Genomic DNA, 8,030 nt, shown 5'->3' with positions numbered 1-8,030 from the left:
TGAAGTCGCTAAGCATTTTGCTGCCCCAGGCAACTGCCTAGTCTGTCTATAAAAGAGAGCCAGTCACTGCCACAAGAGCACACTAGCCTAGAATTATTTTCTGCTCTTGGTAATATTTTAAAGTTGTCACAAGAACAGCTTTATCTGAAGCCCTTTCTCTTTTCTGTTTCTAATCTTCTGAATCTGAATCCTTCCCATGCCATCAGATGTCACTCAGGGCACAAACAAGATTCCACCCTCCCTGTCTATCCTAGGCCACTGTTCATGTGTCCTCTGTGTTGTTAAGTCCCATAAGTTTTCCATCTCTAAATAGTGTTTGTAGGAAGGATTATTTCGGCCAGCTCCTTTTACATGTTCCTCCAGCTGCCCAGTGGCATGCTTACCCCATGGCAGGCACTCTGGCTTCATCTTTACCACATCCCAGATATTTCCATCTTCTTTTCTGGATATTTTTGGAGATAAGGAGTTGTTGAACTCTGAAGAATCTTGGCTTTTATTATAAATTAATTCTATTTAATACTTGCTTTTTTTCCTGAGGCATTTCCTTTCAAAGCATTTAAATGTCTGTGCAGACCTTTGGTGGATTTCCAGCTTTCACATGCAAATGTTAAGATGGAAATAACATTTGAGTTGAAGATTCAGTTTGGTCTTTAAATTGTAGATTTTCAGTGACCAAATTTTGTGTAAGCGGGTGAACACAGCTGCAACCTTGCTAATTCATGACTTTATTTCCTTCTGGACATCCTCATTTGCTTGCACCTTACTGCCCAATGTGAATTGATTTACTTTTTGTATTCCTTGCCGTCTTAACATAATGCTTGAGTTAGGAGTTGCTGGGGTTCTCAGTTAGATTTGTTTTTTCATAACAGATTATGAACCCCATCTTTTCTGTGATGCGGGACCGTCTTGGTTGATCTGTCACTTAGAAGAGTCATGGTGTCAGCAAAATCTAGATCTTCTAGTGTGCTGCTGCTGAGCTATGCGATTTCTAATCTTAATGGAAAAAAATTCAGTGAAGAGATCCTGATTCTGCCTGCCTCTGACACAGGGGCACAGTGGTAGCGGGACAGCATAGGAGGCAGACAGAACTACAGTACCACAGAGAGAATTAGGAGGGGGTGGGGCTGTGGTTCCCCCTGACTTATGGTTGACAGCATGAGGGAATTTATCTCCTCAGGCAGACTGACTCCCAGTGCTCCCAGGGACACAGCACAGCTACATATTGCCCCCAACACAAGGCACAATCAAGCTCCAAATGTTTAGTGAGGTGCAGTCAGGGTGGGCATATATCCTGTAACTCTGAGCAGCATTTTGAACTCTCTCAGATTGGTCACACTGAAAGGAGTTTAAAAAGTGTAAAGTTAGGCTGTTCAGGAAATAACTTTTTACAGAGGGGAACATTTAGATGAAAACAATGTTTGTTTTAATCAAAATTTGCCTTTGAATTTTTTTTTTGTTTTTAGTTTTTTTTAAAAAGAAAATCCCACACTAAACATATTTTAATTTTTGTTGTTTTCATGACTATCCAAAAAATGTTTAATGAAAATGGAATTTTTTTCATGGAAATTTCCAGTTAGTTGAAAAACCATTTTCCATTGAAAAAGTCTTTTGAAAAAAAATCTGCCCAGTTCTAGTGGAAATATAGCAAAAGGTCATCAAGAGTGTTATTTTTTCATCCTTAAATAAACTTTATTTTTTCCATTTTGATGTAATTAAAAAAAAGAACAATGTCTGAGAAAGGCAACAATAAATAATTATCTTACTTATTCTCAAAAATTAGCAGTGTATTAGCTGAAAGGTTAATTTGGGTTACAGTTTTATAATTCCTATCATATTTTTCAATAAAACAAAAAGAGGTGTCTGAAAAATGTCTAGTCCAAAAATGGACTAGTCCACACATGGAATGATCTCCTACCTGGACCTGACATTTATGACACTCACCAGGACTAGCATTTCATACACCTTGTGTTGAGACCTACGAAGAACACGGGTCTGAAGTGTACTGCTTAGGGGAATCATTATAGTCTTCCATACAGCTCTCCATATCTTTGTCATTAGGATGGATCACACTGGTGTATAATACTAACTGGAGCATAAGGAAAATTATGATCGCTGTAAAACATGTTTTTTAGAGAAAGCTTAATAATGACAAATTTAAAACAGTTTAACACAGACCTATCTCTACTAATAGAAACAAGAAATTATCAAGCAAGAACTAATCTTAAACATTTTAATAAGAAAAGAATGTTATCCCCCAGGCATGTGTAACAAGATGAGAATGATAGTGGGAAAAGCTATATAATTTTTTTCTCATGGCAATATTAAAACTACACTTTCAAGATCCTTCTCAGATATTTCACATTGTAACAGAGTAACTCACCCGTTAAGGGCTGGTGCCAGCCAATCCTGACTACAGAATGAGCCATACCTGGGAGAGATCAGGATGATTTCCCTATAAACAGTAGCAGAAGGCTACAATGAAGGGCTGGGGTTCAGGAAATTGTGAAAAGGCTGTAGAACAGTGGTCTCCAACCTTTTTACACCCAAGATCACTTTTTGAATCCAAGGATCTACCCTTCCCCGAGGCCCTACCCCTTCCCCAAAACCCTGCCTCGCTCACTCCATCCCCTCCGCACTCCGTCGCTCGCTCTTCTCCACCATCACTCACTGGAGTAGGAGTTTGGGGTTTGGGAGGGAGTGAGGGCTCTGGGTTGGAGCCGACGGGTTTGCAGTCTGGGAGGGGGCTATGGGCTGAGCCTGGGGAAGGGGGTTGGGTTGCAGGAGAGGTGAAGGGTGCAAGTTCTGGGAGGGAGTTTGGGTGTGCGAGGGGGGGTCCAGGCTGGGGCAGAGTGTTGGGGTGCAGGAGAGGGCATAGGGTGCTGGCTCTGGGAGGGGGCTCAGGGCTAGGGGTGCAGGAGGGGATTTGGGGTGCTGGCTCCAGGTGGGGGCTCAAGGCTGGGGGTTGTGGTGCGGCCTCCCGCTGGGCAGCACTTACCTCCGGTGGCTCCCGCTCGGTGGCGCAGCGTGGCTACTGCTAAGGCAGGCTCCCTGCCTACCCTGGCCCCATACCGCTCCCAGAAGGAGCCAACATGCCCCTGCAGCCCCTGGGGTGGGTAGAGGGCACGTGGCTCCGCACACTGCCCCTCTCTGCAACCCCCACCCCCACAGCTCCCATTGGCCACAGCATCCCGTCCACGGGATGGTGCTTGCAGGCAGGAGCAGCGCATGGCAGGAGACCCCTGCCCTCCTACCCCCGGGGCTGCTCTGGCCGCTTCTGAGAGTGGCACCGCCAGAAATCATGATCAACTGGGAGATCCTCTAGGATCGACTGGTTGGTGACCACTGCTGTAGAGAGTGTGAAAGGCTCCCATAGGGAAGACCCTGAGACCAAAGGAGCTGTGACAGAGAGAAACTGCAATGAGCAGGAGGCTCCTGCTAGAGACACTGAGGGCTTGTCTACACTTACCAGGGGATCGACGCACAGCGATCAATGCATCAGCGATTGATTTAGCAGGTCTAGTGAAGACCCACGAAATCAACCACAGATCGCTCTCCCGTCAACTCCTGTACTCCACCTGAACGAGAAACACGAGGGAGAGCATCTCCCGTCGACATAGCTTAGCGTGGACCCCACAGTAAGTAAATCTAAGTATGACGACTTTAGCTACGTTATTCACATACCTGAAGTTGCGTAACTTAGATTTCTCTCCCCCCATAATGTAGGCAAGGCCTGAGAGAAGGGTTTGAGTCTTGTAGCTAGAACCAGAGGATTGAAGAAGGCTCAGCTCTGGTCAAGTGAAGCATGAGAGACTTTGAACTGAGACTTAGGTCTGGGAGAAAGGGCTCAGGACTCCCTATCCATTAGGGGCAGGCAACCTAGGTCGCCTGGGGTGCTGGGCTTGGGGGGAGCTGGGCTCGGGATGCTGTTTCTGTTGTTAGTGACAAAAGGGAAAATAGAATGTCTGAAGTAAAATATTTCAGGTATTCCATATGTGGATTCATTTTTCACTAACTTCCTACAATGTTCTGGACCTTTGTGGAATCTCTGGAACCTTCCAGATTTTCTGAGAACTACATTTTCCTTGACACTCCTAGAATGTTGTCAGCCATGCCCTCATAGGTATGTTGGGCAGGGCATTGCCAGTCAGTCAGTGAGATATAAGAATGAAGTGAGAGCCCAGCTGCAATACTGTAAATCTTTTTTAGTGTGATTGTGAAAGTGTACTTGTGTTTTAAGATTTGTCCACCCAATGTTGGTGCTCAGTTCAATTTCTTGATGTTATTACATTCCAGTTATTATTAAAATTAAAAAGTTTCTATAAGTTAAAGGAAACCGTTTTTTTTATTTGCTTACATATGGCATAAATAAATACAGATTTACAGATCCTAGTATGCAAATATATCATCTTATATGACAGGGTTAAATCATGCAATGCAAATAGCGCATCAAAGTCATGAAATGGGCTACAAATACAATAAAAATAAGGTATTCAAAAGTTTAACAAATATGGGGGGCACCAAAGATGTCCCTCACCTGGGCTGCCTTTTGGTCTAGGGCCAGCCCTGGAGAGAGTGACTGAACTGGGGTTGGGGCCTGAAGGGACACTATGTAAGGACCCAATATATGGGACCCCAAGAGGGGGATGTTTTAACTATCTGTGGACTGAGAGTTATTAAGGGGCCCTGAAAGCACTGCAGAGTGACCTCTCACCATGAGGGAGTGCCCGGAAAAGGGGAGAAATTGGCAGCAGCACTGGAGTGACCTCTTGCCATGAGGGGTTGCTCAGAATCCAGCTGGCCCTGTTGTGCCAATGTTTAATACTTTCCTTGGAGTAAGGGGTTTTGTTTTATTCACACACACACCTTGATTTTTGTGATAAGAATTACTTCTGAAATATACCGATTTTCATATTAAACATTTGGGTCTCAATCCTGCAAGTCCTTACTCAGGTGAATAATCCTCACTCACAATTGAATAGTCCATGAGACTATAGGGTAAGTAAGGGGATTACAAGTTTGGGGCCCTGGAGCTTCTATTTATTTTAGATACTTTTATGGTGCCCATCACCATAGTCTCTGAGCATCTCACACTGTGCAACACCCCTGTGAGGAAGGGCAGTGCTATTCTCTCCATTGTTACAGATGGAGAACTGAGGCTAAGTGACTTGCCCAACGTCACACAATCTGTGGTGGAACACCCAAACCCTCAGACTGGTGCCTTAACCACTGGACCATCCTGTCTCCATATAAGCTCATGGGTCATAATCTTGCAACCCTTTCCTTATTTGAATAATCCTTTACTAATTGGGGCTGTGTATGTGCCATGCAGCTAGTATACTGTAACTGCTGGTTACTAAGCTATTAATAACTGTTTCATGCTTACCTTCTGCTCAACTTCCTGCTTGTTGGATTCACCTGCTGCCATTCATTACTTAAATGGCAAGCTGTTTGGGATAGCTATTGTTCTTCCACTAGCTGTGTGTACAGTGCCTAGCACAATGAGGTCCTCATTGTTGATTGGTGTCTTTAGGCACTACAGTAATAAATAATAATTATTAATCACTTTCAGGCCTTCTCCAATTAGACATTAAAGCTGTTCAATAAAAGGCTGCCAAAAATAAAATGCAAACAGAGTAGTTTTGTAGATGCCTTTGTAGTTAAATGTCTTTTTGCTTAAGCTTTCCATAAATACTAATTTGCTGTGACCAGAGACCAGACCTAGGAAATTTCAGACCAAAATGAAACAGCTTGACAAAGTTGTAAGAAACTGGAAAGACCTTTAAAATGGAAACATTCAAGTAACTTTTACTTTAGCTTTGCTTATACACTAGCTATAATATGGATACAAATAATAGAATTATGATTTAAGGGGAGAACATGCTTTTTATTTATTTTAAAAGTATATATTCAATCCATCAGATCCAGCCTTAGATATGGGGACTGAAGGCAGCATACATCTCAAATTTCCATTGATGCTCATGGATGGTATAAGGTTCTTGGTATGATCTATCATGTCAGGTCTGTGTGAAAATTCAAGAGAGAATTGCAAAGTTTGTGTGTGTTGGGCAGTGGTAGAGGAGATATGGCACAGGAGGAAAAGTATATTATTTATGCCATCGATTTTTTTTCTCTCTCCTATCCTAAGGAAAAACAACTGTTGTGTAACAAGTTATACATAAGGATCAGCAGTGGCCCCTGTACAGTACAGCATTTTCTTTTTTTTAAACTATCGACCTTACTACAAATCAGGGTTGGTGAATAAGATTACTTCTCTCCTTCATCCCCACCACTCTGAGCTGCTAGTACATCCTCCTAGTTTTCTCAACAACAGAAGACTGAAGGGAGATGTGTGGGTTTTTTTTTTTCTGGTTTGTTTGTTTGTTTTGTCATGGGGATTTAATAGGTACAAATGGAACCATGTAGTTAAAGTTCCCTTTGGTGTGAAAACTGCTTGTGGTGTTAGTTTTCTAACAGTTAAGTAGAGAAGAGAAGGATAATAGGCTGATCTGGGCAGTGCTGAGTTTTTCATTTTATAAACACCTGGCTAGAGTTGTGGCACAGACAAAAGCCTAAGATATGGATACTTTGAAATTTTGGACTTTCTTAATATGAACCCACACTAGATGGGGATTTTCCAAAATGGCTCTTATCTTTTGAGTGTGTAAAGGCAAATCCCCCAATTTGAGCAAGCCCAGATGTGGGGCGGTCACAATCCATATCTGGAGACAGATCCTAATTTTATCGTTTAAATTCCACATGCTATGCCTGACTTATTGTAGTGGGTGCAATGGGTACAAAAATGTTAATATAACTGAGCCTTAACTCAGCTTCCTATTGTATGGTGAAGACAGCAAACAACATACAGCATAGTTGTAATGTGAAAAATGAACAATGTTCCACACATCTGATGTTGATTGTGAACTTTTCTGCAGCCAAGTGCACTCAGAGTTTCAGAAGGCCTTCCCCTGTCTTCTTTGATAGTTTTTCTTTTGTTAGCTAGTTTTCTAGTGACACTAGACACAACGGCAGCAAAGCAACGGTAGTAGCATCAATTATAGCTGCAGAACTAGTGGGAATAGTAGATTGCATGAACCCCTAATGGGAGAGGTTGGCTATGTTTTCTGTGTCGTTTTATTTTATTTTTTTAGTTTCCCCTTTTCTTTGTTTGAAGCATGAGATACTGAGCTTTATTCTACCCTCAATGGAACAAATAACTCTACCTAAATAGTCTCAGATACAGTTACAATTGTTAGTCATGTAGGGCCTCTGCCTCCATTCCATCCTGCCTCACTTGACAGCTGGGGATTCCCCTGATATGGGCAGGATTCCTGAGTGGCATAGATGCCATAGCTACTTACTGGTCTCTACACCATCTGCTCTTGCCTTCCTTCCACCCAGTGTATGTGGCTTATTAGGGTCAAACTAGAAACTAGAATAAGTGTGTGCAGGGCCGCCGAGAGCGGGTTCGGGCCCCAGTGAAAAAAATTTTCGGGCCCCCCAGCAAGGGTGGACCGGCTAAACAGGGCCGATGAGAGTGGGGTAAGCCGGGCCCCGGGCCCCCTTCCAGACCACCGGGCCCCGGTAACTTGTACCAGCTTCCCTCTCCCCCCCCCCCCCCTCGTCAGCCCTGAGTGTGTGGCCACAGCACCTTGTGATCTGCAATTCCTGGCCATCAGAGCAGTCCCCAGGGAACCGTTGCAGCTAGTGTAGCTTATAGCAGCCATTCAACCACCTAGGATCAGAAGGAGTGGAAAAGATTTAGCACTTTCTCTTCAGGTCCTGTGATGAACACAGGTCAGCCAAACTTCAAAAGAAGAAAAAGATTGGAAGGTGCTGTAGCAGCTTGTTTTGTCTCACAAAAGCCTCAGGACTGGCCTCACTTCTGAGAGCCACAAATTGAGACTTTAAAAAAAAATCTGGGACATTTTCATTAAAAACACAAGCACTAAACAGCTTTGAAGTGTGTTCTTCTCCTCCATGACACATCTGGAATTCCTGCAGTCACATCTGTACTTACAGTAGCTGCCATT

The sequence above is a fragment of the Chrysemys picta genome, chromosome 3 (assembly GCF_011386835.1).
Source record: "Chrysemys picta bellii isolate R12L10 chromosome 3, ASM1138683v2, whole genome shotgun sequence".
NCBI classification, from domain to species: domain Eukaryota; kingdom Metazoa; phylum Chordata; order Testudines; family Emydidae; genus Chrysemys; species Chrysemys picta.
This window is presented reverse-complemented; position numbering follows the sequence as displayed.